This window comes from Centropristis striata, chromosome 14 (genome assembly GCF_030273125.1).
Source record: "Centropristis striata isolate RG_2023a ecotype Rhode Island chromosome 14, C.striata_1.0, whole genome shotgun sequence".
Lineage (NCBI taxonomy): Eukaryota > Metazoa > Chordata > Actinopteri > Perciformes > Serranidae > Centropristis > Centropristis striata.
The window spans coordinates 18126060-18133762 of record NC_081530.1 but is presented as its reverse complement, the minus strand read 5'-3'; the positions used below and the strand labels follow the sequence as shown (position 1 = coordinate 18133762).

Genomic DNA, 7703 nt, shown 5'->3' with positions numbered 1-7703 from the left:
AGACTATGTCAGCTGCTGAGGGCCGGAGCGAGCCAGGGGCATGCAGAGAGATGTTGATGCCACACCCTAATGTGTGTGTGTGTGTGTGTGTGTGTGTGTGTGTGTGTGTGTATTTGTGTGGGAGGGTGGGGTTAAGAGACAGCTGAGATTCTGGATTGCACCCCGAAAAAGCCTGGAATTAGAAGCATCCTGTGATGCAGAGTGCATGCACACACACACACCTCTCATCAGCCCACGGAGCGACCCTAAATACAAACACAGATTCCACAGTAGCACATATGTGCAGACAGGACGGCCGTGTATAAACATGTACATGGTAAATAGCAGAACTCTGACTGGGACGCAGGCAGAAACTTTTTGATCCAGTTTCTCAGACAAAACTTGGCCTGTGTCAGTAATCAGCTCTGCTCAGTGTGAACAGTTTAGTCAAAGTTTCACCAATTTTTTGTCACGTGACTGCTGGTCTCAGCTGAGTCACTCATGGCTTCTAATTTGCACCGAGGAATGCAGAATTTATTGTTTTTTTCAGGATGTGGTTAGTGCAGACGGTTTATTTTTGGCAAAATCTTAAATCAGACATGTCGAATAAAGGGATTTTGATTAAATTTTGCAATTTTAAGCTTAGATTTGGTTACATTCACATGATTGGTTCAAGGTCTGTGGGAAACTTGAAAATGTATTTTCTTAGGCATGTGTGGAAAAAATGCCTAGAAGAATTGATGCTGGTTTGATTTGATTTAGACTTTTCTTCTGTTTACTAACTTCTTATTTTACAGCATTTGTTCACAACTGCCTAAAACTTTTGCACAGTACTGTATATTTATATTATATTTTACAGATAATAGTTTTCTCTATAAGAGAGCAGTCATTTGAGTTTTTGGAAGCCTATCAATCAGTTTTACGGTTTAGTTTAGTTTATTTCAAGTAGCTTATTACAGCAGCTAAAGGGCTCCAAAAAACAAACTTTCAGTGCAACTATTTCAACTTGCACTATAACCATAACATTACAGAACAAACAGGACAAGACCAAACCACACAGAGAGACAAAACAAGCTCTCTTGACATTTCAACAATCAGAAAATGTATCATATTTTGTTTCATTCTTCCCCTCTGGAGCCCCCGAAACCAAATCATATGACTTTTCATGACGTCACAACGTAAAAATGAAGAAATGTCGAACCCTGCCATCAGCTTCCAATTAAAGCACTGGCTTGAAACTCCATGCCAGTTTTTGTTTGATGATGATAGGCCAAGTTAAACCAGAGATAAGGTCAAATACATGTAGTATAAAAATACAGAACGAGATGTTCTCCTTATTTTACCTCTTATATGTTATATATACTTGACATTTCTATCTCCGATTTTATGTTTTTGGGTTCAAAATGTTGAGGCAGTAAGTCAAAGTAAAAAAATAATTATAATAATAATTATCAGGTCATATGGGCGAGGTTGTGCTGAGAACAATGATACCGAACATGGCATGGTAAACATTTTTAAGTTTATATACAGGCAGAATGAAAAGTCAAAAACGGCCAAAATAGCCCAAAACTTGTTCCCAAAGCATTGTAAATCATATTATGTTTTATCCGTTTCACTCCAATATTCCACAGATACAAACTGAGACAGACCCTCCACAGCCACAAAATCAAACTCACATTTGGATTTTGTTTCAAAACTAGTTTCCACATCTTTTCTCTGGACAAAAAAAGCTTAAACTAACAAATTTAAATCAAATTTTACGGTTTTCTTGTGTCACATGTCTGGGCAGTAAATTCCACTCATGACCGTCAGCACTGTAATAATGAATAAAGACATATTTTTCAACAATACTCCTTTTTCTAATTCTTGTTCAATGCTGTCTGAACACAAGCAGCTGTGTGAGAACTTTGTATAAATAAAACAACTCAGGAAAAATGTTAGTAAAAGAAAAAGTAAACAAGAGTGAGAATCTGTTTCATGCCAGCTTTTATGTCTTGGCGCTGGAGACACATTTTGGTTGTTGCCAAAAAAGTATTGAGGTTTTTTATTTATTTATATGAATGTAAAATCATAATTTGTGACAGGAATGCTAATAAAGAAGAAGTGGATGGGTGACTGACGCTGTAATTCTTTGTGAGATCACTGTTGGAAAGTTTTAACAATAATCTGACAACATCACCTCCCACTCCCATGACCTCTTCTCCCATGGCTACCCTCCACACACACACACACACACCCACACACACACACACACACACCCACACCCACACACACCCACACCCACACACACCCACCCACACACACACACACACACACACACACACACACACACACACACACACACACACACACACACACACACACACACACACACCCTGAACCCCCTCGTCTTTCTAAGCATCGGCATGACATCATCCCTCTGGATTGGAAATGGGGTCTGGTGGGGGAGGGGAGGGAGGCTGAGGAGAGGGGAGAGGGGAGAGGGGAGAGGGGTGGCCTGGTCTGTTTTGGAGCCAGACAGACATGTTTAGGTTTGAAATGAGCCGAGCTGGATCAGTTACAGAGAGAGAGGGGAGAGAGAGAGAGAGAGAGAGAGAGAGAGAGAGAGAGAGAGAGAGAGAGAGAGAGAGAGAGAGAGAGAGAGAGTTTCTTATTTGTCTAACTGATATGTATATCAGCCTTTTATTTCATAACTATAATGCCTCATTTATAATATTGTACATTAATGTCACACTTGCTTTGGCAATGGTAACAAAGGTTTCACATGCCAATAAAGCTGAATTTAATTTAAATTGTTTGAGAGAGAAAAAGGATTGGATTGGATTGAAAAAGAGAGAAAGAGAGATAGAGAGAGAGAGAGAGAGAGAGGATAGAAGGTAGAGGAAACAAAGGGGGACGGGGGGTGCAGCTTGAAAGAGTGGACGTAAGAGATATTCACATCTTCTTTTCATCTCCGCCTCGCTCTACCATCACTGATACATACTGTAGCTCCAGTCCAGAGGAGACGATATAAAGGGTCACAGAGAGGACAGAAGCCCTCACTGTATCCCCTCTATCTATCTATCTATCTATCTATCTATCTATCTATCTATCTATCTATCTATCTATCTATCTATCACATTTATTCCTTATCTTCCTCTGTACATCTGCCTCGTGATCCCGCTGCTCTCCGTGTTCTCTCTCTCTCCGTCTGACTCTTGTTTTTCTGTCCTTTTCTCAACAATATCCCCCCCGCCATCCTCCTATAAATACCCCTCTCTCTCTGCCCCCAGATAGAGTGACAGACCATTTCTCCGTGCTCTAAATACCCCTGCAGACAGTAGCTATTATACATTCTGCCCCTGCTCCTACTTCTGTCTGCACAGTTCACGCCTTTAATGAGGAAAAATCTTAATCAGTGCACGAATAACATGATTAACACCTACATCTTGGCTTGTTTTATCTGAGCTTAGTAAAGCCCCGAATGGCTTAGTTCTTTTATATGCTTTTAAACTTTTTATTTTTTTAAATGCATGAAAATTAAACAAAACATGCAAACCACTGCACAAACAAGAAGAGTTTTAACACTGTTTTTTGTGCAAAATATTAATAAAATAACTAATAGCTAGGTAGGTCAAGGTCAAGTAACATACCTATTATATATCATTATTGTCAATTAAATTCACCTTGATTTTCTCACTTAATTACTTATTTGCTGTCTCTAAAAAGGACAGAAAATAGTGAAAGATGAGGTCATAGTTTCACGGAGCCCGAGGGGACGTCTCAGATTTCTTGTTTTGTCTCTTAAACCGACAGATATTCAGTTCACTATCCAGCATAAAAGATGGAATCAGCAAATGTTTGGCATTTTTGCTTAAAAAATGACCAAAAAGATAAGAATAAAATAAATTAAAATAGCTTCAGACTAATTAAATGTTCGTAAGCAAATTAATCATTTGACTGAAAGGCATGAAAATTACACTTAAAGATTCATTTTAAAAACATAATCTGGAATCAAAGAAACATTGAATGTAATCAATCTGTTTTGACCAGTATTTAACAAATGCATCTGTCTGAGTTCTTAAATTCAGACTAATTCTCTTCATGATATAGATATTGTGCAGCATTTTCTTTTTCCACGCTACAGTACGCATTTCTTTTTTTCAGCTATTGATTACTAAGATTTTCTCTGTATGCCATGAGTAATATTTTCAGTATTTAACTCTCTGTTTTCATTCACATCTCTCTAGTTTGCTCAGTTGCATACATTTTACAGCTTAAAATATTGTTTAAAAGACTGCCAAGGATTTGTCCAAAATGCAATTTTTAAAAAATATTTTTTTCATTTAACATTTTCGCGTTTACACAATACAACAATGTACGAATATGAGATCATGGGTTTTTGTTTTTTTAGCACTTTTCTGAATAAAAAATGTGATTAAAAAAAACCCAATGTGGGATTATGAGTGGCTCATGGCGGCCACCAAGGGTAGACTCTAAGAAATTATTCAAGGAGCCTGTAAATGTGACAGTAATATATAGGTATGCATATCATCATGATGAGTATTTGAGTTGACTACATCAAAATTCATTAGTAGAACTCCAACAGGAATCTTTATGTAAAATATCCATATATAAATTAAGTTTACTTCTTCAAAAAAAAGGAATATTCAACTCACAGATTACATGGTTTAAATATTTGTAATAATAAGTGCACAATAAGTAAATATATCAGTCAGTACAACACTTTTTTTTAAAAAGTAAATCATAAGCAAATTTGCAGTTATATCCTACAAATGTTTTCAATTATATTTACTCAGTTTGTTTAGTGATTTCTACTCAGGTTTTCCATATGATTAACATAATATTTCAGTTACAATTACTCAATTTATGTGGTAATTGAGCCAAGTCAATTCATTCAGAGGTACTTGAAAATATTACTTAAATTTACTCATTACTCATGTTTTGTTTAAACAATTTGAGAGCTTTCAAATCATCTCAATATTTGTAAGTGTAAAAATGTTGCACTGATTGATATGCAGTATTATTTTTTTGTTGTGTAATGTTATATCAATGTTCAACACACCAAATATTGAATTCACCACATAACGTTTCAGTAGCTTCAGTAGCAGCAAATCAGAGAGTGAACAATACCTTCAGAAATAATATTGAGAAAATGTGAATAAGACGTTAATACATTAACTCGTCTGAAAATATGAGTTCTGCTGAGTTCAGATTCATATTAACTGGCAATGATGAACAATGAGGACAACAAATCCCATGATGCCACACCACTCATGACCTCATCAAAGTACATCTTTTGTTATTGATTTGATTAAAAGAGCTCTGGAGGCAGAAATGACGTACTGTGCCTTTAACTTGGGGATCAAAACAGAAAACATGCTGAGAAAGCTGCTCCTTTTACCAGTTCCTTCATTTAATATTCCAGTTTTTCTCACTATGATATGGGTTACACCAAGACAAAAAAGACATCAGTTGTCCCTTTGAATCACGTAAACGTGTTGACTGAAATATTTCTCAAAGCGGCTGGTTGGTGCACCTGTAAACCTGCCGGATTCATTTAACTGTAGAGCCGACAGAAAACATGTAACAGCTTCACGCTCTTTGTCTGATCCGGCTCTCTTTTTCAAGTGCAGCCTATTTAGCTTTTCACAGCTCTCTCTCTCTGTAAATCTCTCTCTCTCCCTCCCCTCATCCGGCTCTCCTTCTCTCAGCACCTCTTCATCTCCTCTGTTTGTTCTCTGCCACACATTTACTCGGCTTGCTCTCATTAAGCGGCGAGGGGGGAAAAGAGGGAGAGAGACCCAGAAACAGATAAAGGGAATGAAGAAGAAACAGCAGACGAAAGGGAGGTTAGTAGGTCAAGAGAGAGATGTAGGGGTAATAAAGATGTTTCGCTAAATATCCCCCCCAAATATCTAATAAAAAAGAAGAGAGTGTAAGAATAAAAAGGAAGAAATGTGGATGAAAAGGAAAGAGAAGGAAAAATATGTCTGACGAAATGAGAAAAATGTTCTTTGATCCGCCCACACGTCTTAACAACAGAGACTCTCCAGAGAACAAGCAGGAGTCCTACTAAATTTTTCAAATGCATGAAAATGATTAGTGCTCCTATCACATGAGGCATCAATCATTTTCAGAGAAAAGAAGAAAACCTTCTGGTGTGCTGCTGGTGCACGGGGCATCTCGTGCATGCTTCTCCTGAGCTCTCACATACTTGCATAGTTGTCTAAAGTGGACAGGATGTTACATCATGGAAAGGAAATGAGTTCTTTAATGACACAAGTCGGACTGAAAGAGAAGTCTGTAGCCATAAAACGAGCCGTGGAGTAACGCAGTAAAACACAATGGAGGTGCCAGAGGAGCACATTCCTGAGGTCGGCAGAGGGGTTTTTCTTTAAATGCAGAAACAAACTTCAGTCAAAATATCACAAGAAGCAAACATTAAACTATGAGATATTATGGGCTGATATTGACCTATCAAAAACCTATCAGTATCTGTGTAAATGCTGTCTGATATGTGCCGTTATAAAAACTTTTTATAATATCATGTATAATGCAGAAAATGTTGCTTAGCGTAATTTAGAAATGATGTTAGCTAATAATGTTATTTATTTTATTTTATTTTAATAGTAATGATGTTTATTTAGCTATTTATTTTATTCCTATTTATTCTTTATTTTCTCAGTTATTTATAGAATGGGCTGACAATGTAATACATGTTTGTATAATAATGTTAGATATTATTTTATATTATTTCTCAAAGTTTTTCTCTTGGTGCACAATCCACATAGAAAGTGAAGGTTTTTTGAAGGTATTTTTTTCTGTAACTCAAACTGCACCAGAGAACCACTGAAACCGGATTTTATACTTTGCAATAATCGTAAAAATGCTTGAGGTTAAAACTAAAACAACAACAACAACAACAACAGCAGCAACGGCAACAACAACAGAGAGGCTGTACAGATATGTCACATGAGTTTCCACAAGTGTTGTAAACCAAAAAAGAAGGAAAAAAAAAGATTTGCTACGGTATCAAATTTAGTCCAACATCCATCAACATAGTGACAAGGATAACAACTTCAAAATGCTGGAAGGGCGGAGCCTGAACATCATGAAGGGTGTATCAGGGAGAAAGAGAGAGAGAGAAATAGGGATCATAACCAAGGTTATTATAGTTAACGAAAACTAACAAAATAACAAAAACTAGAATTGAACAAACATTTCCGTTAAGTGATATAAAAATAAAAAAGAGTTTCTTGAAAAACGATAACTAAATGAAACTGTATTTTAGAAAAATAGAAAAATGTGACTCAACTTATCACTGATTCTGAGTCCTGATAGACCACAGGAGTCCTTTATTCACACACTTACACACACCATTACCTCATGGTCTCTAGAGGAAAGGATGGGTACAGACCTCCTCTACGAATATTGAATGTCTCTATTCATGACACACACACACACACACACACACAAACACACACACACACACACAGCGCTGTGCTCATGTTACGCTGAAGGTTTTCTGTTTATCTGTGCAAATTAGTTTTCGTTGCATGATGGGAAGAAACACCGAAACATGTGCAACCTCTGCACCCTGAATTCAGTCAGATCCACACAATGATATTATAACTGCCAAAGCCAGTGACAAATACACATGTACCCATACACACGACTTCATTATGTTCTGCAGTAAATGCCAAAGAAACGACTGCAAATCA

The 7703-nt window shown here is 37.0% G+C and overlaps 1 protein-coding gene across 2 annotated transcripts in view; it reads right to left on the bottom strand.

The window, feature by feature from the left end:
- macf1a (microtubule actin crosslinking factor 1a) overlaps positions 1–7703 on the bottom strand; it is a 320929-nt gene that overhangs the window by 78290 nt on the left and 234936 nt on the right. The window lies entirely within an intron of this gene.